The sequence below is a fragment of the Dasypus novemcinctus genome, chromosome 10 (genome assembly GCF_030445035.2).
Source record: "Dasypus novemcinctus isolate mDasNov1 chromosome 10, mDasNov1.1.hap2, whole genome shotgun sequence".
Lineage (NCBI taxonomy): Eukaryota > Metazoa > Chordata > Mammalia > Cingulata > Dasypodidae > Dasypus > Dasypus novemcinctus.
In genome coordinates, this window is record NC_080682.1 from 76,420,580 (window position 1) to 76,446,641 (window position 26,062).

General features: G+C 42.2%; 1 protein-coding gene across 1 annotated transcript in view; it reads right to left on the reverse strand.

Annotated features, from left to right (window-relative positions):
• NUCB2 (nucleobindin 2) overlaps nt 1-1,485 on the reverse strand; it is a 43,188-nt gene extending 41,703 nt beyond the window's left edge. The window contains exon 1 of the mRNA XM_023582796.3: nt 1,365-1,485. The gene's annotated coding sequence lies outside the window, so the exon portion shown is untranslated. The remainder of the gene's footprint in view (nt 1-1,364) is intronic.
• Nucleotides 1,486-26,062: the final 24,577 nt, after the last annotated feature.

The following is a 26,062-nucleotide window of genomic DNA, read 5'->3' on the forward strand; positions in this document are numbered from 1 at the left end:
GAAGGTTGAAGACCAAGACAAAAAATAGAAGTTTCCATGATCACCCTACTACCAAGAGTGAGGACTGTAAATATTATTAGAGATTTTATTTCTAATTCTAAACTTCCATGGTTTTATTTTAATTTTTGACCCTATTAGCTGATGATCACTAGTTGAATACTTTTTTCATAAAGTAAAAACTCACACTCAGATTAAATAAAGATGAATCTTGAAAGACAGTTTCTATGAAGGAAAAGATACAAGATTTTAGATATTAACTGAATCCAGTTATTTAACAGAATCCACCAGGGAAGGCCTTAAGAAATAAATTAAATAGGTTGTAAACTATAGATTATCTGATCCAAACCTACCACTAGTCATACTGCTTTTAACCAATTCCAAAGAGTAACTATCTAATAAATTCTTTAAACTTTCCTATAGGGAAAATCTCCTTCAAACAAAATTAGCCATCAGCTATATTACCATTTTACCACCACTGCCCCCTTTTTTTTTAATGAAAGTTAATAAGTAATCTATCATATTCTTCAATGGACCGAAAAGACTTAATAAAAGGCTTAGATGGTAGCTCTTACTCAATCGTGCAAAATGCACATTATCCAATTAGGAGTTTAGTGGACACTTTGAGAATTTCAAGAGGGTCTGTGTCCCAGAAATCAGAATGATGGTTCGGGTGCTGTTTTTCCTTTCTTTCTCTCAATACTGTAAAACAGTTGCCATCCTAAAACAGTTGCCAGCACCAACCGCAATAACCACATTTGCTCACTTAGTGACCACTTAACAGGTGCAACAAGGAAGTATCGCTTTCTCATCCCCCCTCAAATAGAAAGGGCTCTCCTCGCACCTGATGATCTGTCATTTAAGAGAAAACAACACCACGATACGTAGGAACTTTCTCCCCTCCTGTGTGTCAAGGGTTTCTGGCTTAACAGAACCAGCCTAGGAGCAGGATTAACCGGCCTAGCTTCGCTCGGCAGCGCAAAAGTGGTGTGCAACAGCCCGGAACTGGTGGGCACACTCTCCTCACTGGGGGGAACCTACCTCGCCCAGCGCCCTGCCCTGGGGCCAAGGCCAGGACTCCGGCTCGGTCCCGGTGCTGCCCTCATCCCTGCCTGCTCCCCACCAAGAGCCCACCTCCCTCATCCACCTCGGAGAAAGCTTAGGTACCCTGCAACGAGTGCAGCAGAGGAGAGGTCCCCGCGCCTCGAGCTCCAGCTGGGAGCCCCCTCCCCACCCATGCCCGCCCACACTGCGGTCCCTGCCATCCTCACACTGCCGGGCAAGCAGGCGAAACGTGAGCCTTTCCTCTCAACGCGCCCAGGCCTCCACCGTGCAGACCCGCACCGACCTGGAGACCCTGGCCTTACCTTGCTCCGAGTCGGCCCGCGAGGCTCCGCCTGCTGAGCTTCCACCGCGCGCAGTCCAGTGGTTCCAGCCCGGGGCCCGCCGCTTTCCTCTGTCTCGCAGCCAACCACTTGCGCCCGCCTCTTGGCTGCCATGGCGACAGCCCCCGCCTCCAGGCCGCCGCTGATTGGCCCGGCTCGGGATCGCGGAGGACATTAATTGGCCGAGGCCAAGACCAGGCCGCACCGACCAGCAAGTAGGCGGGGCGGGGGGGGGGGGGTGGAGCATGAAGCGCGAGGCCGGGGGAGGGTGATCCAAGAGGGACGTGGCGTTCTGCGACATTGGCGGGGAGGCCGCGCCTCTTCCTTCCCTAGCTTTCCCAGAGACGCCTGTGAAGCAGGGCTTGGCTGGTGAGGTGTTATTCCCAGACAGGGACAAAGTCCCAGGGATCGCTTCCCTCAGCCGCAGGCCTGCACCGGCAACACCAGGCGGGTCGGAGCCTGTAGTCAGGCCCTTCTCGCCCACAGGCGGGCATCTTATTTGCACTTGTAACCTCACCCCATCCCCGTTAGGCTGGACTATCCGTCACTGTAGTTTGCTGCGTGTATTCCACCTTTGCTCACACCCATCTGCAGACATATTTCTTTCCCCTTCACCTACCCCTCATAGAACTCAGACATCTATTCCAAACCCCTCATTTGAAAACTGGGGAAACCAAGGCTCAAAGATACACGTGGCTCTGGGAAAGAGAAGCTTTGGAGCCTCAAAGCTAGTTTGGAAGTTTGTATCTGCCAATTGGTAAAACCTCTCTGAGACTTTTTACTCATCTATAAAAATAGGTGTTATATACACCTCAGGGTTGTTAGTGAAGATTAAATAATATAACATCCAAAAATATATGTATTTTTATACATATATATGTATACATGTATATATGTATATATTTTTATACATATATATATGCCACATTAATAATTGCTCTGGTTATCAAGTAATAATAAATAGTGCATCTGATACCACCAAGAGGGTCCGATTGCCAGATGCACACAGAAACCAGTACTGAGTCATCAGGATTTTGAGAAAAGAAAGTATATTGCATGGTAGGCCAGTAAGGAGACTGAAGGCAACTCTCAGATCAGTACCACAGAAAAGAAAAAAAATGGGTGCTTGGGTTTTAGACCCTCTAGGAAAGGCAGGCTTAAGGGGGTGGCTAAAGATGGGTGAGGTGCTTTAGGCCAATCTGTTTGGGGAAAGGCACAGTTAAAGCAAGCTTGCTTGGTTGCCATTACATTTGGTTCTCAAATGGAGGCCTAGCATGTTCTGTGACTAGAACCAGTTTGAGCAGTCTTCAGAAACAGTAACTTTTCCCCTAAGGCAGCAAGCCTCCTATGAATAAATGTGAAGAGGCAGGGCATTTAAACAACTGTTTCTAGGAACTTCTACAAACCAGTAAGGGAGGACCTACTCTGAAAAATGAGTTAGTGAGTGGTGGTTTCATGTTCCTGTAGAACCAGACTGCCTCTGTTGCAAAACCTGATTCTACTGCTAATCAACTATATGACCAAGGACGAGTTACTTAAACTTTCTGTGCTTCAGTTTTCTTGCCTTGTCTATAACATATGGGTAAGAATATGCTCTCCTCCTTACAGCCTAACAAATTAATAGAAAAGTAACTGGCACATAGTAAGTACTCAATAAATGTTAGCCATTTTTAGGTAAGTGGCTGAGCTAGGACTGTAACTCAGATCTCTTGATTCCAAGGTCAGCAGTCTTTACTCTTAAACACTTCTCATTCAAATACTTAGGCCAATACCTCACAGTTAAGCTCCTTGCTAAGTTTCAGAAGACTTGTCCATGCTATTTATTTTATTTATTTTTTATTTTTTAATTCATTTTTTTATTACATTCAAAAAATATAAGGTCCCCATGTACCCCCCACCCCCCTCACCCCACCACTCCCCCTACAGCAACACTCTCCTCCATCATCATGACACATCCATTGCACTTGGATACATCTCTGAGCATCGCTGCACCTCATGGTCAATGGTCCACATCATAGCCCACACTCTCCCACGCTCCATCCAGTGGGCCATGGGAGGACCCACAATGTCCGGCAATTGTCCCTGCAGTACCACCCAGGACAACTCCAAGTCCCGAAAACGCCTCCACATCTCATCTCTTCCTCCCATTCCCCACACCCAGCAGCTGCCATGCCCACTTTTTCCACACCAATGCCACATTTTCTTTGATTGTCCATGCTATTTAAATCAAGATTCCAACCTCTACTTTATCATCATGAAAGTCCAAGATTATAGTGGCTCTTCCTCCACTGAGGGGTTAATAGCAGAAGCAAACATAAACTAGGTGGTAAACACATTGAAGGCAGGAACTGTCTTGCACATTTTTATTTTCTGGTGTCTAGCACAGGGTCTAACACACAGTGCTTGGGCCAGGCACCAAAATTTGGGATAGATCCCTTAAAGGCAGAAGACCCTGATAGATTTGGGAAAAATTGATCTGGATTATTTACAGTAATCCAATGGAGATGAAGAAAACCTGGCCAATGGGAAGACTGGGTTGAGTCCAGCAATAGAATGAAAGAAAAGGGATAAGGGGCACTAGATTGGTGACTGATAGCATTATATATGGCAATATTCTGGGGCAAGAGCCAAAGAGAGGATGACAGGACAAACAATAAACAACAAGATGCAGGATTAGAAGAAAGAATTGAGGAAAATAGTTCAGAATGGCATGTACATATAAAGCAGGGAACTTTAGCTCATATATTAATGTAAGGATTGTTTTGTAGTAGAGAAAAATAGTAATGTTGATAGTGAGCCCTGGAAACACCCTATGATCTGAGGAACTTAAAAGGAAATGTCACATTACTTAAAGTAAAACCCAAAACTTGGAGGTTGCACACTGACAGGGAGGAGGACCAAAGAGCATGGCCACTGTGTTGTACAAGGGAAGAAACATAGGCTTTGGAGTCAGAATTGGGCCCCAACCCTGGCTGTACTGCTTATTACGTGTGTCTGGACTTAAGTAAGTTATCTAACTCAGCCTCATGCAGTTTCTGATGCTGAGTAAGGATCAACAAATATTGAATGAGTGAACATCTCTGAAAGGTAGTGGTTAAGAGCATGAACAATGAAGCCAGTCTGCCTGGATTAAAAACCCTGCTCCACCCATATTAGCTGAATGCCTTCCGACAAGTCCTTCACCACTGCATAGCACAGTTTCCCCACCTATGAAAATCTAGGCAATAGTATTTCCCACTTCATGGAGTTGTTGTGAGGATTAAATGAGTCTACATTTGTAAACCATTTCAGAGCAGTGTCTTCCATATAGTAAGTGCTATGTTAATGTTTCAGTAGTCTTATTAAGAAACTTTGGTTTAAAACCAGAGTTCCTTAATTTGTACATGGAGAGTCTCAACAAAATTGATTCAGAGTCCTCTGATGCAAAATGAGTGAGTAGGATGGATGGGAGGTTTGAGGAGTAAGGAGGAGCTGTGGAATGTTCAGTAGAGGGTGTGGGGAGATGGAACTTGCTAGAGAAATATGAGAGGATTGTTGGAACGTGGGAAGGCCTGTGTCACATGGAAGGTTAAAAAAATGACATTGCTTTCTCTGCCTGTATGTCTGTCTGTCCATGTGAGTCTGCTTATATCATACCCTAGCAAGGGGCAGGACTCAACCTGAATGACTTGGTTGAAGCAGAAGTCCTAGGTAATGTGATCAAAGGCCCCTCAGCTGAATTCAATGCAATCAAAGGGTACCATACCCAGCAAATAGATTGGTTTACAAACGTAAGCTTTCTCTTTTTGGGATTCATAAAATAATCTCAAACTGCCATGCCATATATATATACTAATTCTCAAATATCCCTGGCCCAATCATCTCTTTTGAACTCTAGACTGCCTCCAACTGTCTGCATAGCATTTCCACTATGAGGCCTATTACAGAAGCCAGATAAGGATTCCATAAGTGAATGGTCTAATTATCTCAGCCCCACTCCTGTCCAACCCTAAATTCTTACCATTTTCCTACCTGCTGCTCCCTATGGGAGACATAAATGTATGTTGCTCAGATTCCCCTTAAGAAAGGACTCGCTGCCGAGTTCTGAGGAAAGGGATTAGCTGCCAACCTCTGGTTTTTCGCTGCTACAGGTTTCACCTCAGTTTTAGAGTCAAGATTACTCTCTCTTGGGGTATAACTAGGCATACTCTTCTCAGGGAGGCCCCCAACTGATGAATGAACAAGGTACAAGGGACTGTTCCAACATGGAACTCCTCTAATGGCAATCTTTGCTCCAGAGCTCCCTGTTATGTCATAGAGATTTTGCCAGATTTACATCAAGTCCGAGAACTCCCCCTACCTAATCCTGCTTCTGCTCCTTTTCCTGTTACAGTGGTTATTCCCTAATAAACCTTTTGCATGGCTAACTCTAGCACAGCATCTTTTCCCCAGGGAATCTACTCAGCACTCTATCCTCATTTCAGTAAGTGATACCCACCCAGTTGCTCAAATCAACTGGATTGGAGTCACCTCCAATTCCTAATTTCCCTTCATACCACTTATCTAATCTATCTGCAAGCTCTGTTGATTCTACCTCTAAAATACATATCAAATCCATCTACTTCTCTCTCTTTTCTGTTGCCAACCCAGTCCAAATCATCATCATTTCTCACTGAATACTGCATATAGCTTCTAAATTAGTGTTCTAATCCCACATTGGCCTCCTACAATCTGTTCACACAGCAGTCAGGTGATCTGTTAAAACAGTACTATTATACTAGAAAACAACCGTTTCCAATCTAAATTCCTTACTGTGTCTGTCAAGGCTTTGCATCATGTTTCCTATCTTCATGTCCAACCTCGTCTCTCAATACCCTCTTTCTCAATCATGCTGTTCTAAACCAGGTTGGTTTTTCTGTCCTTTGAAACCATTCCTAGCTAAAGTCTTTGCCCAAGCTGTCGACCACTGTTCCCTCTACACTTCGCCTGGTTAGATCCTCCTCATTCATTAAGACTTAACTCAAATATCATACCCTAAGGAAACCCACTCTGGCCATTTAATCTAAAGTAATTACCCTCTCCTCCTTCCCATTACTCTCTACAATAGAATCTGTGTGTGATTGTTTTTTTAATTGTTTATTGTCTTTATCTCTCACTAGGCCCTAAGATCCATGAGGACAAGGACTATGGTTTGTTACTATTTACCCAGAGCCTAGAACAATATCTGATGCATACAGTAGGCAATCAATAAATATATGTTGATGGCAGCAGACTTGGCCCAGTGGTTAGGACGTCCGTCTACCACATGGGAGGTCCGCGCTTCAAACCCCGGGCCTCCTTGACCCATGTGGAGCTGGCCCATGCTCAGTGCTGATGCGTGCAAGGAGTGCCCTGCCACGCAGGGGTGTCCCCCGCGTTACGCGCAAGGAGTGCGCCCTGGAAGGAGAGCCGCCCAGCGCCAAAGAAAGTGCAGCCTGCCCAGGAATGGTGCCACCCACATGGAGAGCTGACACAACAAGATGTCTCAATACAAAGAAAACACAGATTCCCCTGCCACTGACAACAACAGAAGCAGACAAAGAAGACGAAGCAAATAGACACAGAGAACAGACAAGTGGAGTGGGAGAGGAGGAAGGGAAGAGAAATAAATAAAATAAATCTTTAAAAAAAAATAGATATTTTTTGAATGAATAAAAGAAAAACATCTAAGTATCTTAGCTTCTCGTATTGTTATTTTTTTTTTTTTTTGGCAAAGGAGTTAATTTTTGCTTTTATCTTTTTTTTCTTTAGAAAAAGAATGGAAATTGAATCCTTTGCTGATTGATATTATAGTGACACATAGAAGAAAAATAATAATAATAATAAATCATAATCCTCTAGATCCATGTTACAATGGCCAAATTTCAAGATACCTTTATTTTGAAATTCAGACCATCCCTACCAAAACAGTTTATAATGTCCCATGGACAATAATCCTGCTCCCACTTAGCAACCTTTAAAAAAAAAAAAAGCAAAGAGGAAAGAATATAAAGTAGTAGGAAGAATTATGTAGTGTATACAGTGGTACCTCGGTACTCATCATTAATTGGTTCCAAGAGGTGCAATAAGTACCAAACAAGTTTTTCCCATAAGGAATAATGTAAATAAATTTAATGTACTCCCAAACCAAAGACAATGCACATTTTTAAGGTAATATGTAAAAAGATAGTTTTGTATATCATTACTTTACATGAGAAATGAACTTAAAAATTAATAAATACTTAGATTAAATACAATAAAAATTTCACTTTTACCTGTGCTGAGAAGAGCCCATGGCCTAATGGGATGATGGGAGGAAAGTGAAGAGGAGGAAAGGTTACATGGAGTGTTGCTTGGAGGAAGAGTCACTGACAATAGAACAACAGGCACTTGCTTTTCAGGTGTTCTTTCTCTTTCCTGTCTTTTTTCAACTTGCACCACAGACTGGCACACTCTTTGCCACCTTCACTAAAAATTTATCCAATGAGGACTGCTTCTGTGTTCTTTTCATAATTCCTTTAAAGTGTGAAATTATTTGGTGCTTCAATAAATTCACATTTCTGCTTGTCAGAGTTTTTTCTGGATGGTACTTCTCCACAATGTTTTGAACTTCTGCCCATTTTGCACACATTTCTTTTATCAAGGAACTGGGGACATCCTCCCTTATCTCCTCCTCACCTGAAGAAATCTCTTCAGCCACCTCTTGTTGCTGCTTCTTCTCTAGTTCCTGCAGCTCCCCAGTGCTGAGCTCTTCATGATGTTCCTCCACTAACTCCTCAACATTAGCAACATCAACCTCCAGACCCATGGACTGACCCAAAGATACAATATCCTGCACAACTGTATCCTCTGTGCCTGCAGGCTTGGGGTCAGCCTCAAACTCTTGGAAGTTTCTCTGAGTCACAGCTTCTGGCCACAAACTCTTCCATGCCGAATTCGTTGTCCTATAAGTGACTTTGTTTCAGGCCTTATCAATAAGGTTAAGGCAGTGCAGGATATTGAAATACTCCTTTCAGAGTTCTGTGAGAGTCAACTGGGTGTCAGAGGTGATCTCAAAGCACCTTTGGAAAAGCACCTGCTGGTCCATGGGCTGGATGACATGTGGGGGCGAGGGGGCAGGAACCTTACAATGATGAAGCTGAACTCCTCCAGTAAGCCATCCTCCAAGCCTGGAGGGTGGGCAGGTGCATTGACCAAACGTAGGAGAGCTTTCAGAGGCAAATCTTTCTCCAGCAAATATTTTTTCACTAAGGGACCAAACACTTCATTTACCCACTCAGTGAAATATTGCCTTGTGACCCAAGCTTTGCTGTTTGCCCTCCATATCACATGGTGTTTGCTTTTAATGACATTATGCTTCTTGAAAACCCATGGGTTTTCACTATGACAGACTAGCAGAGGCTTGAGTTTTAAGTCCCCACTAGCATTCCCACACAATAAAATGAGCCTGTCCTTCACTGGTTTGTGGCCTGGTAATGCCTACTATTTGTTTGTGATGTAGGTTCTACTTGGCATTTTTTTCCAAAAACACTCTGGTCTCATCACAGTTAAAAACCTAGTGGGGAATAAAATCCTCAGCCTCTATATAGTCTTGAAATTCACTGGCAAATTCATCAGGAGCCTTTTTATTAACAATTGCTACCTTGCCATGCCTCACTACACTATGTATGCTAGTCCTCTTTTTAAAATTATCAAACCACTCATAGCTGGCCTTAAAAACTTCAATACTCTCATCACACGGTTCCAAATGATTGGCATGCAACACTTTCACTTTTTTCACATATCATGTCTACCAATACACTGTTGCCCACTAACTGTTTCTTGTTTACCCAAATTAATAACAGTTTTTCAACTTCCTTGAGTGTTTGGTAATGCTGCTTTGTTACTGCTTTAAGTCCTTTCACAACATTAGCCGTTTTTAACTGCTTCTTTATTCTTAATGATGGTGGAGACCATTGTTCTAGGCATACTGTGTTCCCTAGCAAGATCAGTAATGCAAATACCGCTCTCATATTTATCTGTTATTTCTTTTTTGTGTGCAATGGTAGTGCAAAGTAATTTTCTTTTCTGCTCAGTGCTATTACTGCTCATTTTCTTAGGACCTATGATGAGAAAAAAAAATGCAAAAATACACAAAATAACCACAGAAGTTAAGATAAGACTGCAAAGGAATGTGCACAGCGCAAGAGCTACCACATAACAAATGTGTGTCCCTTTGTTTTGGCTGGAAAGGGTAGCAAGTCATGAGGCAATCAATACCAATAAGCTCTAGCTTGTGCATTGAGTACCAAAAAATGATGAGTACCAGGACAAAATTTTCATGTCAAATGCATTGAGTACCAAATTCGATGAGTTTCAAAGCAGTTGAGTATCAAGGTATGACCATATTTCATGGATTACAAGAATTTAGTAAGAATAAAGCCTAATCATGATGCAATAAGGAATATTATTTTAAAAATTGTATACTACATTCATAATTTTTGTTTCCTTTCAGCAAAAGACCTTAGAGAGATTGTGCAATGACTTTAGCTATATAAGTTTGTTTCTGTATCTCTGGATCATTCTATGAAGTTAAAAAAAAAAAAAAAAGAATTATCTCTACTCACACCCAAGAAATAAACAAAATATCCAATGACCAGATTCTCTTTAGATAGTGTGGCAGTTTGAAATTATTTTATGAATCCCAAAAAGAGAAATACTATGTTTGTAAACTAATCTGTTCCGCTGGGTGTGATACCCTTTGATTGTATTCAATTCAGTTGAGGGACTTTTGATTAGATTACTTAAGAAGATTGATTTAGGCACTACATCAGTGGGGCATGACTCAGGTTGAGTCTCCCCCTCCCTTATTGGATCTGATATAAATGAAAACACAGAGAGTGACTGACTTAGACAGACACAGGAAAAGGAAGCCACCGTGTTTGATCCTGTCATGTAAAAGAGAGGGCTACAGGATAAAGGAGATGGTGAGCCCAGAAGGGATGGCTGAAATCTTCTCAGAGATCAGCAGCCATCATGTTTCACCACATGGCAACACACTGGGATCAACAGTAGCTGACTTTGGTGAGAAAGCATCTCTGATGGTGCCTTGATTTGGACTTTTCATGGCCTTGGAACTGTTAGCTTTTAACCCAAATGAATCCATTTTATAAAAGCCACCTCATTTCTGGTACTTTGCACCAGCAGCCCTTTGGCAAATTAAAACAGCACCTATAATTCTTCACTATGATAAAAGTTGACCTGAAATATCTTGGAAAACTGAGTTTACCCCTTTTATTCTCTATAAAGAGATCTAAATCCTAGTATATGGGCATCCTTTTCTATTATGATCCTTTTTTGAAGCTCTGTTAATATAGACATTTTCTCATGGTCTCATGAACTACCCCAAACAATCTCATCCTTTCACAGTGCCACACAGATTGTATCTTTCTACTCTTTATTCCAGGTCACAGTCCTGGGATGAGTTTAACACATGTGTCACAGGGGATAATGCAAGGAGATACGCAAAGGGTTGCAAAGATGTACAGGAATGAGTCGTTATTCCAAGGTGGTAGGGAAATTCATGAGGTGTGGTCGAGTGTTTTAGTTTGCTAAATGCTGCTGGGAGCAATATACCAGAAATGGGTTGGCTTTTCTAATGGGAATTTATTAGGTTAAAAGCTCACAGTTCTGTAAGAGACTGCGGCTCAATCAGTTGGGCTCCCATCTACCATATGGGAGGCCCTGGGTTCATATCCCAGGGCCTCCTTGTGAAGGCAAGCACCACAGAGTGCCGCCCAGCCCACCAGTGCTGCGGAGAGCCAACTCAGCAAGGTGACACAACAAAAAGGGAGACAAGTGAAAACACAGAAGAGCATACAGCAAATGGACACAGAGAGCAGACAACAAGCAAGCCACAAGGGGAGGGGGCGGATAAATAAAAAAATAAAATACAGACACAGAGAAGAACGGACAGTGAATGGACAGAGAGAGCAGATAGCAAACAAGCCATAAATGGTGGGAGGGGGTTAAAAAAATTTAAAAAATGGTTGTTGTTTTTTTTAAAAAAAAAAAAGCTTACAGTTCTGAGACTGTGAAAAATATTGAAATCAAGGCACCATCAGAGATGCTGTCTCACCAAAAATTGGCTATGGGCAATCAGACACATGGCAGTGTCATCTAAAGATGCTTTCTCCCTGAGCTCTGCTGTGGGCAATTAGGCATAAGGCTCATCTCTTCCCTCTCCTCCAGACCTTGTCTCTTTCAGCTTCTCAGGGGCCTCTTTCTGGGCCTCTGTATTCCACTGATTCTAGCCTTCGGCCGCTGGGATGTCTCTCAGTCTCTTGGAGATTCTGTCTCTGCCACTTTTTTCCTGTGTGTATCTTCTGCCAGTCCTCTGTTTAAAAAGGACTCCAGGGAAGCGGACTTGGCCCAGTGGTTAGGACTTCCGCCTACCACATGGGAGGCCCATTGTTCAAACCCCGGGCCTCCTTGACTCGCGTGGAGCTGGCCCATGCTCAAGGCTGATGCGCGCGAGGAGTGCCGTGCCACGCAGGGGTACCCCCGCTTAGGGGAGCCCCACGCGCAAGGAGTGTGCCCCGTAAGGAGAGCCGCCCAGAGCAAAAGAAAGTGCAGCCTGCCCAAGAATGGCCCCGCACACACGGAGAGCTGATGAAACAAGATGACACAACAAAAAGAAACAAAGATTCCCAGTGCCGCTGATAAGGATAGAAGCAGTCACAGAAGAATGCACAGTGAATGGACACGGAGAACAGACAACTGGGGGGGAGAGGGGGAGGAGAGAGAAATAAATAAAAATTGAATCTTTGAAAAAAATAATAAATAAATAAATAAATAAAAAGGGCTCCAGCAAGAAGATGAAGACCTAACCTGGGTCACTCCTCACTGAAGTAATCCAATCAGAGGCCCCCAATTGAATCCAATCTAATCCAATTGAAGGGTTCTGTACCCACTGGAATGGATTAGCCCTAAGGAAATGATTTTCTGGGAGCCCCCTAGCTTCAAACTGTCACACCAGGCAACCATTAAGAGTAGAAAGAAAGATTGTTGGTATAGTTCATAGTATCACAAGTGTAAAATAGTACTTCACAAGAGAAGAGGGCAGTGGGTTCATATTTGGGTAGTCAGTGGTGTCAAAAGAGGATAGAATAGTCACTCATTCCTTCAAGTATGGTATCATGGAAAAGTAGGCAAGTTTTAGGCCAAAGATCACAAAACTGGTACTCAGGGATACAATCTAGCCCATAAAGAAATTTCATTTCCTCCCCCAATTAGTTGCCAGATTAAGAGTTTCATGTAAGAATCAGTATTTCTGCTTTCTCTTGAAAATGTTGGGGTTGTGACAACAGTTGGCAACATGGCAACAACTGGCTGGAGCAAAGAGTCAGCTGTTCTGTCTGGGTGAAGAAGGTAGTCTCCAGTTTACCACAGTCCGGACTCAGCCAGCTTTGCTCAATTTACCACCTAGCACTTGTAAGCATTTGACTTTGTGACGCTGGTTTGGGGAATTCTGCATAACAAAGACATGAAGCAATATTGAGGAAATATATGTCATAGGAGGGAAAGGGTAATCAATAACATAAGAGGGTATGCAGACCTTGGAAAAATTCATTGTGGCCAGGAGGCAGCAGAATAGTTTCATCCTCCATTTTAACTTATATATCTAAGAACTTCACAGTCAATGCATTAATCAAGGAACTGCATTGGATCAATGGAATTTTATTTGTAAAGCACTTTCCAAGAAAATTCACCAGCACTCTTATTATGTTTTCTGTCAACCTTGGTGTCAAAATATCCTTTGCTGGGAAGCAGATGTGGCTCAAGGGATTGGGCTTCCACTACCACCTGGGAGGATGAGGATTCAATCCTTAGGGCCTCCTAGTAGAGGCATGCCCATGTGGTGAGGGTGAGCCAAGCCCACGCAGCAAGTGACACTGCAAGATGATGACACAACAAAAGAGAGACACAGGGGAGAGTCAAGGTGAGGTGCAACAGAAACCAGGAACTGAGGTGGTGCAAGTGACAGAGAACTCTCTCCCACATTGTAGGTCCCTGGGATCGAATCCCAGTGAAGCCTTCAGGAGAAAACAAGAAGAGAAGACAAAATACACAGAAGATCACACAGTGAATGGACACAGACAGCAAAACAGGACCCGGGGGGGGGGGGGGGGGGGATTATATATCCTTGGGTCAGATTTAGAATAAATCTCATCATCCCTAGTATAAACTATGATTTCTCCAAAGGGTAAAATATTTTATCACATCACCAACTATTTATCTTTGGAGCATCCTATTCTCCTTACTGTCCAAGTGCCTTGGCTCAGACTGCTTCTCTTCTTGGAATGTCCTTCTCTGTCACTAAACTCCTAGCCATCCTTTAAAAAAAACAGTGGAGAAATCACTTCCCCTAACCACACCCTCCTAGCATGATAAATGACTCCTTGATTAGAGTTCCATCGAACTTGGAAGATACCTTTGTTTTAGAACTTATACTGTATTAAGTTTGTTTTTTGTTTTGTTTTAATTTATCTCCTTTGGTAGAATAAAAGTCTGTGATTTACTTAAAGACAGTATTTTTTTGTCTCCAGGGCCTTACAACCTGCAGACCTTTAACATTGTTGAATGAATAGTCATAAGCAGGTATAGATATCTACTAGGTCAAAAGGTGATAAGGTGAGGCCGTAATGAGGCATGCTCTTTTGTAATAAGAAGTTACCATAAAGCGATGAAGCAAAATATGTCATGAGAAAAATCTTTTATGAGTGTTTATCAGATGACACAGGTCTCAAAGTGCTAGACCCTGCAGTTAGACCAACTGGGTTGATGTAAGCCTCCAAGAAATCCTCCTATGTCCAAATAAACCTCAGTACCCACCACCGTGCGTAGAACACAAGAGGCCTGCAATAAAGACTTATTGAATAAGTTAGTGAAGAATGAATCTGGGAATGAGCTAGTATAATCTGGGCTTTGGGCCAGCCTAAACTTTGGTTCTGATCTGGGCTAGTTTGGACTTGTTTTGTTTCTATGTCAAGCTAAACTGGTACATAATTATGTTCTGAGTTGGACTGATCTCTTAACTGAGATCAGCATGGTTATATACGTATGTATGTCAGTACAACTCTGGATACCACATTGTATTAAAATGGTACTGGATGGGATTCTGACTGGATTGTAAACTGGCTTCCTAACTTTATTCTTGGACTGGTCAGCAAGTCTGATCTCAGATAAGTTCCCATTTGGTTTGTGGATTGATTTGGCATTTTCTTTGGCTTTAGAATTAGTCATTAAATGAAATTGTGAGCTAGGTCAGACCATGAAAATTCAAGGATGAAAGAACTAACCCAGGTAACTTTTGAATACAGTATTTTGACATATTCTCAGGTTAAAGATGAGAAGAACTGTAAACAAATATTAAACTGTAGTTAGATTTGTTTTTTTGCCATGTTAGTAATTCTGCAACTACCCTTTGTGTATGTGGATAATTTCCAGATTTCTCACTGTCAGAAAAGAGAATAAGGAAAGGAAAAAGGCTAGAATGAACCTATGGTGTTAAATTGGAACTGGAGGAATCAGTATGAACTCATGGTTATGCAAGTAAATACATGATGGATGAATGGATGGATGGTTTGTTTTTGTTCTGTTTCTGTTTTTGTTTTTGTTTTCTGGATCCTCTGAAAAGCAGACATCAAGTCAGGATTAAATATGCAAAAAATTTAAGGGAAATGTCTGTGAGAGAGCAAATGGGTAGGGAGCCAGAGAAGGCTGAGAAAGCTACCAGATTGCTTTACAAATCTGACTGTGAGAGGAGAGAAGGAAGGAGGGAAGGAGGGAGGGAGGATGGACTAGGAGGACAAGGGAAGGATAGAAGGTTGGGTGGAATGCTTAAATTGCTGCATAGCAGCCGATTGTCCTTCAGGTGAAGTCTCGCTAAGAGGAGTATCAAGTCTGCTAGGAAGGGGCCTACCTTACTAGCCCTGCCGGGCTCAGTTACTGGTTGGTAGAAGCCCATGGGAAATATGCCCTCAGCAAGAATATGAGAATGAATCTCAGAGTATAGCAGCTGGGGCCCACAGTCAGTCACGCTCCCTGTTATCAGAGACCTGAGAAGCACTTTACATAACTGCCACAAGCCACCCCTTTCATTATGAAGAGCTACTTCTCTATACAGGTTCAGCAAGCACTCCTCCATGGTCCCCATGGGCCTCTCTTCCTGAGGAGAAACTTCCTGATGGAGGTTAGTGGGACATACTACAACCCCCATTGGTGCAGTTGATCTTAAGGTCTCAACTGGTACTTACACTCTCCCTCCTCTACTATCCATCTAAATCGCCCTCACCCTCAACTATCACCTCGGTTGGTCTCGGTAGTTTACCTGGTGGTGTGACTCAAACCTTTATCTCTGAGGGGTCTCAACCCTTGCCAATCACACCCTTCTCAATCCAGGTTTACTGCATGTTACTGTTCATAGTTACCTTGGAGCAGAGGGGTAGCAGGAGGTGCCCTATTAGATGTAGTCAACTTGCCACCAAATGGTTGATTGTTTTTCTTGACGAACAGTGCTATATTGGAGCCTCAGTGTTCGTCTCTGTTGCTGACAAACTGGACCTTCAGAGGCAGTAGTAGCTAGATCTGCCTTAGCCAGTAGAAGTACATGCTTAAGCCCATTTGTGGGCTTCATCTGTGCAGCCACGGCTACTCCACTCATGTGCCTATCATGCTAGTTCCTGGAGTGGCCAATGGAAAGTCTGGTTAACATTAATTGGCTGAATCATTTTTGTTTCCTTAGTTGTACAGTGCCTTATCTGAGTTGTATGTTTCTGGTGGGCATTAATGTGTAATAAAAAATCTTTCTACTTTATGTATCTCCTGTGTATCCATTTGCTTGCCTCCTCCCCAGACCTCTTAGTCTCCAATCTTGCAATCCTTTCCTTTTGGGGCTCTTAACTGAAAAGATAGACTATTGACTACTACATAAGAATTAGTATAAATTCTTACCTTGGGTCATTTCTCCTTTCCCACAAAGTAGAAGGCCAGATGATACACTATCTTTCAGGGTTACTTCTGAATGTGTTCAAATGCACTGCCGTCTATTTTTGGCTTGAACCAGTATACCAAGCTGACCTATCCATAAACCAACCGAGCTGGGGCTTTTCCTCCTCATTCAGCTATTATTTGTGTGGGAACAGCCCTCCCCCCCTCCCATATAGCTATAAGAGCTGTCTACTTGTGAAACTTACTCATGCACTCTGGTCCTACTAGAGCTGCATCACAGATGTACAATTTTCATTTTATGATGGACTTCTGATGGACCTGTCCATCTTTATGACAATGGAACCCAGCTCACAATGGGCATTTCAGGACACAAGTCCACCTGGAGTCCCATAGTCAAGTGTTTCATTTCTACCAGAGCCCAGTAACATGCCAAGAACTGTTTCTCAAAGAATATGTAATTCTCTGCTGCAAATGGCATGGTCTAGTCCCAGAATCCCAGGGGCCTGCATTGAAATTCTTGCACTGGAGTTTGACCTAAGCTCCGTACTGCATGTTTCCCCACTATGACAATCCCAACACTATTGAGGATCTCCCAGATCATATGGACCAAATGGCAGGGTTGATTGCACCACAACCTGGTCTTGCTACACAGGTCTTTCCTCCTCTGGACCCCATTCAAAGCTGGCAACTTGTATGTCACCCAGTATATGGACCAGAGCAGTATTCCAGTATTCCTAGATGCAGCAAGTATTCCTCCAAAACCAAAAGAAGCATACCAGTATTGTTTCCTTCTTTTTTTGTAGTGAATGAAGATGCAGCAATTTGTCTTTTACTTTGGAGGAGGTATACCAAGCACAACCCTGACTAGATCCCTAAAAACTTCACTGAATTGGCCAGTCTCTGAATCTTCATATAGTAGTTATTTCCCTCCCTCTGGAGCACATCTGTCTTATCAAAACCATTCATATCTTATTCATCCTGCCCAATCAGCATGATGCTATCAATGTAATAGAGCAACGTGACTATGGGATGTCCAGCTGGCCCAGATATCTTCAGACTATATTATGACAGAGTAAACACAGCACTGAGCAAAACTCTAAATAAATATTGTTATTCATTCCATGTGAATGTGAACTGATCCTGATCTTCTCTTCTGACTGGAGTGAAAAAGAATGCATTTATCAAGTTAATGGCCATATACCTATAACTGAGGCCTTATTATTCTGCTCTAGGTAGGTAGCGGCAATTGGGGCTACTGCTTAGTTAAGTATGCAGTTTAGCCCACAGCCATTCTTCAGGATCTGTTAAGTTTCTGCAAGGGTCAGACTGGTCTAAATAGAGATATGGTAGAGTCCACCACCATCCTTTAGATCTTTCCCGAGGGTACCTGGGACATCTTGGCTGTGGGAAAAGAGGCAGTTTCAGACATTCCTATTTGATTTTCCCCACCAAGATAGCTCTATGTCACAAACTATGGATCCAATGCCAGGGTGACTCCAAATGCCAAGTATATCAATTCCAGTTATAAAGTTGGGGACAAGGAAAACCCAGTGCTCACTGTGAGCAGGAATTTAACCAGGACTCCACTTATTGCCTGGATCTCATAGGGCCCATTCAAACAGGGTGTCTATGATGATGCTTTAGGTCTCTGGATATCAATGTCAACTCAGATCCTATGTAAATAATCCTCAAAATGTCTTATTATTCCCCTTTAGCCAGTATTCAAAGACTTCAGTAAATGGTCATAGGTTCCTTTGGAATTATCACAACGAATGATATATGTTGTGATGGTCTTGCCATTTTATCTATATTTTCTTTCTTTCTTTTTTTTTTTTTTTTCTCATTATTTTGATGTAAAATCTAAGAAACCACTGCTGAGTCCAAGGTCATGAAGGCTTTACCGCTATGTTTTCTTCTAGGAATTTTCTGGCTTTAGCTGTTATATGTAGGTTCTTGATCCATTTTGAACTCATTTCTGTCCATAGGGTGAGGTAGGAATCCAATTTCATTCTTTTGTATATGGACATCTAGTTTTCCCAAGACCATTTGTTGAAGATACCCACTTACTCTTCTTACAATCTAACTGTGGCACTCCTCCCATTGAGCAGTGAGGTCTCCATACCTTCCCCTTGAATCTGGATGGGTTCCTGAGTCCTGTGGAAGGAACTCTTTGTGACTTCTGAAACTAAGTCATAAAAGGTGAAATATGGAGTTATTGCTTAAAGATGTAAAGAGTTTCCTTTCGAGTGATGAAAATTTTAGTAATGGAAGGTGGTGATGGTAGCACAACATTGTAAAAGTAATTAATGTCATTGAATTTTACACTTAAAAAATTTTTTTTAAGATTTAATTTATGTCTCTCCCCTTCCCCCCTGTTTTCTGCTCTCTGTGTCCATTCGCTGTGTGTGTTTCTGCATCCACTTGCATTATCCAGCAGCACTGGGAAACTGCTTCTCTTTTTTGTTGCATCATCTTGATACATCAGCTCTCTGTGTGTGCGGCACCATTCCTGGACAGGCTGTGCTTTTTTCATGCTGGGCAGCTCTCCTTATGGGGCGCACAACTTGCACATGGGGCTCCCCTATGCAGGCCCCTTCATGGTATGACACTCCTTGCTCATGGCAGCACTGTGCGTGGGCCAGCTTACCACATGTGTCAGGAGGCCCTGGGGATCGAACCCTGGACCCTCTATATGGTAGACAGATGCTCTATCAATTGAGCCACATCCACTTCCCTACACTTAAAAATTAAGATGGCAAATTATGTCATGTATCTGTTAGCACCATAAAATAAGTGATACAACTTCCACCTGATTCTCTTAGTACACTTGCTTTTGGAACTAAGCCCTCATTCTGTGACAAAACCCAATCAGATTTTAGAAAGACCTACTGGAATGAACTGAGGCCCACAGCTCACAACCCCGGCTGAGCTTTCAGATGACAGCCAGCACCAGCTTGCCAGCCATGCTTGGGAACCATCTTGAAAATAGATTCTCCAACTCCCAGTCAGGCCATTCCAACTGAGCCTACTTAACTTGCAAATTCATGAACAAATGTTTGCATTTTTTCAAGCCATAAAGTTTTGGGGTTTTTAGTGTAGCAATAGATAATTCTGTGTGACAATATTTCAAAATGAAAGGTTAAAAAACTTTCAAGACTATGCAAGAATAACAACTGGGACTCAGCTTAGGATTGCTTTTTCTTTGATTTACTACTAAAATAGCTAATAAGAAGTATAATGTGTATATACAGGATAAGGATATAGCTAAACAGATGAGTCTCCCTATTGCTTCCCTTGTGTCTCACAAATATATACCTGAGATGTACTGTCTTGGCTGCCCATGTCGAGAGATGTCCACCAGGTAGTAATTGATCAGAACTGTAGGTTCACTCTGCTTTATATACCCCCAGCCCCGTGAACAAGAAACAACTTAGATTAACAAAAAAGTCAATATTTCTACAACCCATGAAGCCATTAGAAAAGTATATACCCTTTGATATATTCTCTTTACCATGTGTTTTAATTTGCTAAAAGCTTCTAGGAGCAATATACCAGGAATGGGTTAGCTTTTATCATGGGAATTTATTAGGTTAAAACCTTACATTTATGAGGCTGTGTCCAAATCAAGACATAATTAAGAGATGCTGTCTCACCAAGTTGCAGGTATAGGCAATTAGGCACATGGTAGCATCATCTAAAGATGCTTTCTCTCTAAGCTCAGCTGTGGCTCTGCCAAGCTTGGCCTTCTCCTCCAGGCTTACTTTCTTCTTGAACTCAGCTGTGGGTAATAAAGTCATAAGGCTCATCTCTCCCCTCCCTTAAAGAATAACTGACTTCCCTTATCAAACCAGCCTGGTAGTAAAGCTGAAGCAATTTCCTTTCTGAGAAAGACCGTTAAGACAATAACTGAAATCTAGATTTTACATATGAAATATGGTGGGGGTCTTATTTCTACTAAACATCATTTACCGGTTCACACTGAGCAGATTTACCTTCTTGGACTTTGCATATCTGTAACAAAAACAAAAATACCCTACTCTATTTACCTAATTCTATTTAACTCTTTGTATTTCAATTACTTTGATACTATTACCTGTTAAAGAATAATTTTTTTAAAAAATCATGTCTCTCATACAAATACAAAATGAACACCTGTCAAAGACTTTAATTCATTAACTAATGAGGGAGCCAATAAGATGTTAAAACCATAAGAACTAAAATTATTTACCCCACTGTCAGCCTGGACACTGAGGACAAAACCATACCTCACTGCCACATTAACATGAGTTTGTGCTATTCTTCTGTCTTTATTAGCACGACTTTATTTTCCTAGGAGTCTCCTGCCTAGGCAAATGGTCTGATTATTCATTACAGGTGCTCTTGGAAGACCTATCAACTCTTCAGTGGAAAACAGTTTGCACCCTAAGACCCTTCAAATCCCACCCTTTGCTATTTCCACCAATCTGGACTGTTGTATCATGATCTTTAGCTAATCCTAATCAAGCCCTTGCTTTGAAAGACCTACCTGAAATCAAACTTCCAGTTCTCTTCTCCCTTCAAGACACTGCCAAAGCTTTACAAGATGGCAAGGTGGTATTGTTCTCAGCTTTGTCTTATAACAGGTTATGTTGCTGATATTTGGGCAACCAGGTTTGACAACTAGCTCAAAGGAGAATCCAACATAAAAGCCAACAGAAATGCTGAAAAGACTTTGCTTAATAGACATAAAATTGGCTTCTTCCACAGTGGATGAGGGAATCCACTGAACCATGACCAAACAAAATTCATTTGCATATCTGTGTACAAGAATCATTTGCATGGCCATCAGTTATCTACAACTATAACTCAAAGACAGTGAAAGGCTCAGAGAGTCAGATAATCTGAAAGGTGTACTAGATAATGCCTAGTTTTCCATTGAAGATGGCAAGTAATCTTTTTGCTCCATTTCAATCTCTAATTTTTCCCAATATACCAAGTATGGCTGCTATTTCAGAATTATAACACAAATATTTCTGATTAAGTAATAGAAAGCATTCCCTTCTTAGTATACCTGGTTTTAAAGTCAGCTAGTAAGATTGGGAATCAATGGATGGATGGATCTGGAACCTGGCAAGAAGTCCATGTGGATATCAAAAACTCCAGTATGGCTGCTGGAAGACCCTCCCCAAGATTCTGCCACTCAGGAAAAGATTTCCTCCAGAAGCCAGGAGAAGCCATAGATATTCCCCAAGAACTTTATCATTGGGCCCTCATGGGGGATTGATGAGTGTGGTAACCAGTCAAAACAGCAAACAGCTGGAACTCCTCCCCTGCCATTCATTAGCAAAGGGTGGAATAATGGTTCAAAAAGCAGGCACAAGGCCTGAACTTGCTCTCTCGCCTTTGGACCCCTGTTCAAGCCCTCTGAACCCTGCTCTCACTATTTTTCCCCTGCCATGGTTGTCATGCAAGTAAAACCTGGGCATTTATAATCTGTAATGGGGAATCATAGTCTGTAAATCAGCCCGCCTTATCGCTTTTCAGCCCCTTCCTCTCTACCTGGGACCCACGATCTATTATTTTCTCCCGTTTCTCTTCCCTCCCTACCTGAATAAATTATTGGCCTAATCACCCAACATACTCTTGAAATTCATTTGCATGGCATAGTCAAGAAACTAGACAAAATCCAGTAACAATTTGAGTTTCATATCTACATGCTTTAATTTTGCTGTATCAGTAGTTACTTCATCCCAAGAACTAGAAACCCAAATTGGCTCTATAGTGACTTCAAAATCCCTAACCCCCCCCAAAAAAGCCTCTTTATTAGAGCCTTGAGGAATTTCTAATAGCTACTTTCTCCCTCCCCAATTTCATCAGCTCCATTGTGTTTGTTTGTTTTTTGTTTTGTTTTTTTCCCAAGCACCAATCTATGCAGTAAAATCAATGTGCTTCATGTGCCAAGCTTGCTCAATCTTTCTTCTCTTTCCTAAACCTACTCTTTGCCCAAAGATCCCCTCTACCCTTCTCTCTGACATTTCATATTCTTTATATTTGTCAAGGCTGAATTCAAAACTAATCCTTTGCAAGAAGTCTTCCTTGATTGACTATCCCATAACTGTCCTCTGTGTTCCTCTTAGTGACCTCCCATTTTATCACATCCAGCCATTGTGCAGTCTGTCTCCTTCTGGCACTCTTGGCAGCATTTAATGCTGTTGGGCAGCTTCCCCTTGGCACACTCTTCTCCTTTGGCTTCCCTAATAGGGTATTCTTTTGAACTTCTTCCTTTCTCCTTGACCTTTTCTCGTCTCCAACCTTGCCTCGTGTCATTCAGACCTTCTCTAAGAATCTCCTTGGATTAAGTAGATTTACCTATCTACAAGGCCTGGCACATACCTCACACTTCTGACCCTTTCAGTACTTGCACTATTGCTAGTGTTTTCCACACTTACCTTTCAAGGTGTTCCTTGAAAAGGAAAATAAGCAAACAAGGACTTCCACACTGCCCTGAAGCACACAGGCATTGAGGCCTGCCCTGGAGGATACCCTTGTGAGCTCTGATCAGGGCCACGCATCCTGGTGTATGTTGGTCAGTGGTTAAAGCGCAGCTTTCAAAGTACCACTTGTTTGCTGCCACAGCTTCCTAAAAATCTAATAACTTAGACCTCCAAAGACTGAGCAGTACCTCAGCCAGAGGAAATGGGCCTAAGCTACTCTTAGCACCCAGATTAAGAGTCAGGTAGGCTAGAGCACAAAGTGACTGTCAGCAGAGCCCAAAAGAAAGCTATCAAGACCTTCACCCAGGAAAGCACAAGGTCTGAAGCCATGGGAGTTATATCCTCCTTGAGTTAACCCACACTTTTCAGTGTTATGTGATTCAAAGGGGAGTCTGCTCACAACGTTTACTAGTAAAATAGTGGAAACACTATCTAAGGGAGACTTCTAGTTGCCTTACCCAACATCCATACACTCTTCCTCTTAGTAACAGAGTGGCCATGAGTCACCTAAAGGACTGTGATTTCCCCTTCTTCCTTTAATCATGTGACCAAAGGTCTGGCCAATAAGATGTAAGTGGAAGTAATCTGAGGGAATTCGTGGATTCTCCATAAGAAGAGAATATCCACCTTCCTCCATCCCTTTCTTCACTTTGCTGTCTGGAACTTGAAAGGTATGACTGGAGTTCCAGCAGTCATTGTGGACCATGAGGATGAAGATCGTATCTTAGGGATGGCTGAATAAAGAAATAAGGAGGCTGGATCCCTGTTGACTGCATGTAGCCACCATGCTTAATCCAGGATTGCAGGTGTCCACCCTTCTTTTCCATGAAAGATTCATAAATATTTACCTTACTGATGCCTCTATTATTTTGAGTGATTCTGTTATATGCACTCAAATCTTATACAAATTAATATATCCCTTTAACAGTCTCTCATCTGGTTTCATGGTTTCAACTCTAACCTGTATGAAGATCATCTTCAAATCTCTCTTCTTTCCTGACCGTGCTCCATTCATGTCTTTTCAATGTCCAACCGTACATCTTTTACCTGGGTGGTCTCACCAAGCTTCTCATTTTGAGATGTTAAATTTTAATGGACCTTTACTTCTAAACTTTCCTTCTTCTGTTAGAAGCACAACCATCCTCCTAAGCATGCAGTCTCAAAACTGCAAGTCTGTAAGGTTTTTCTTCTCTTTTTTTTTCTCGTTATGTTGCCCAGGCTGGAGTGCAGTGGCCATTCACAGGCGCGATCCCACTACTGATCAGCATGGGAGTTTTGACCTGCTCCATTTCCGACCTGGGCCGGTTCACCCCTCCTTAGGCAACCTGGTGGGCCCCAGCTCCCCGGAGGTCACCATATTGATGCCGAACTTAGTGCGGACACCAATCGGCATAGCGCACTGCAGCCCAGAACTCCTGGGCTCAAGCGATCCTCCTGTCTCAGCCTCCAGAGTAGCTGGGACTACAGGCCCGTGCCACCATGCCTGGCAGGTTTTTCTTCTTTTAAGTCTACCTCAAAGTTCTCCTGTTTGTGCTTCCTCCCTCATTCCCACTGTTACAAACCTAGGTTGGATCTTGGTTACCTCACTTCAGGTTTGTTGCAATAATCCACCCTCCTTTTTCCTGGCTAATATATATCCTGCTGCTAGCCTGATGTTCATGAAGCACAGCTGTCATTAGACCAGTTATTCTCAAAAACCCTCAATGATCGAGAAGCAGATGTGGTTCAAGTGGTAGAGCTTTCACCTACCATATGGGAAGACCTGAGTTCGATCTCTGAAAAAGAATAAGAGAAAGTGTGCCCATACAGCAAGCCACTGCCTGCGCGAGTGCCCGTTTGGTGAGCCAGGGCCTGCACAAGTGAATCACGCAGCAAGATGGTGATGCAACAAAATGATGACACAACAAAAGAGAGACAAGGGGCAAGTCAAGGTTAAGTGCAGCAGAAACCAGGAACTGAGGTAGCACAATTGACAGGGAACCTCTCTCCACATCAGGAGTTTCCAGGATTGAATCCTGGTGAATCCTAGAGGAGAGAAAATGAGAAGAGAAGACAACGCAGACAGCAAAAACAGCAGGGCAGGAGGAGGGGAAGGGGGAAAATAAATAAATAAAATAAAATAAAATAAAAAGGCTTACTCTAATCCAAAGTTATAAAGATTTATTCCTCTATTTCACAAATAAAACCAAAAAAAAAAAAAAAACCCTCAATGATATCCCAGTGCCTATAGCAGTGGATCTCAAACCTGGGGGTGTATATGAATCATTTCAAGAACATGGTAAACATAAAACACACTGAAATTCCAGTCTAGGAGGTCTTGGATTGAGTCCAGGATTCTGTTGTAGATTAAAAAAAAGAAGAATTAATAGGTGCTTCACTGATTCTTGCATAGCCAAGTTGGCTCTGAACTAAAGGAATTATGGACCTGTAGATAAAGAATACAATTCTTGAACTGACACACAAGACTTTTCATGATAGAACTTCAGTTGACATTTATTCATTCAATCAGTATATACTGAGCAATTATTATGTGCCAGGCATTATTTCGGCCTTTTGGGATACCTTTAAATGAGTACCATTAAATGAGTTAATATTCACTTAAATGTGTTAATACTGTTGTAAGAATTCTAAAAAGTCTTAGAACAGTGCCTGGTATATAGCAGGTTTTCAGTAAACGCTGTCAATATGATGTCCCAGTTCTCAAAGTCATTATGTAACAAATAGTTAGAAAGACTGTCTTTCAAGTGGAGAAGAGAATGACTTCATTGTCTGGAGAGTAATGAGAGAGCAATTAATAGTTAAAAGATGGGGGGTCCCGTGGGGGGGGGGGTATGAGTTTGTTTTGTGGGTGATGAAATGTTCTAAAATTGTGGTAATGGTTGCACAGCTCTGTGGACACACTAAAAACAACTGAACTGCAAGCTTTAGTGAATTATCTGGCATATGAATTATATCGCAATAAAACTGTTACCCAAAAAGTTAAAAGCCATCTCAGATGAAGCAAAACACAGTCGTCTTGGTTCAAGCACTGGATCTTAGAAGGACAACAGAATGCCAGACCCTGGCTCAAACCCAGGTCTCAGAAGAATGAGAGGTTTTCTGGAGAGGTTGATTGAGATGCCTTGGCTTTCAGATTTTCTCAACCAGGAAAGGGTTGAAAGAGAGCCAACAATGTGTTAGATGGATAATAGATCGGGAAGAAGAGATAGGGAAGAGACT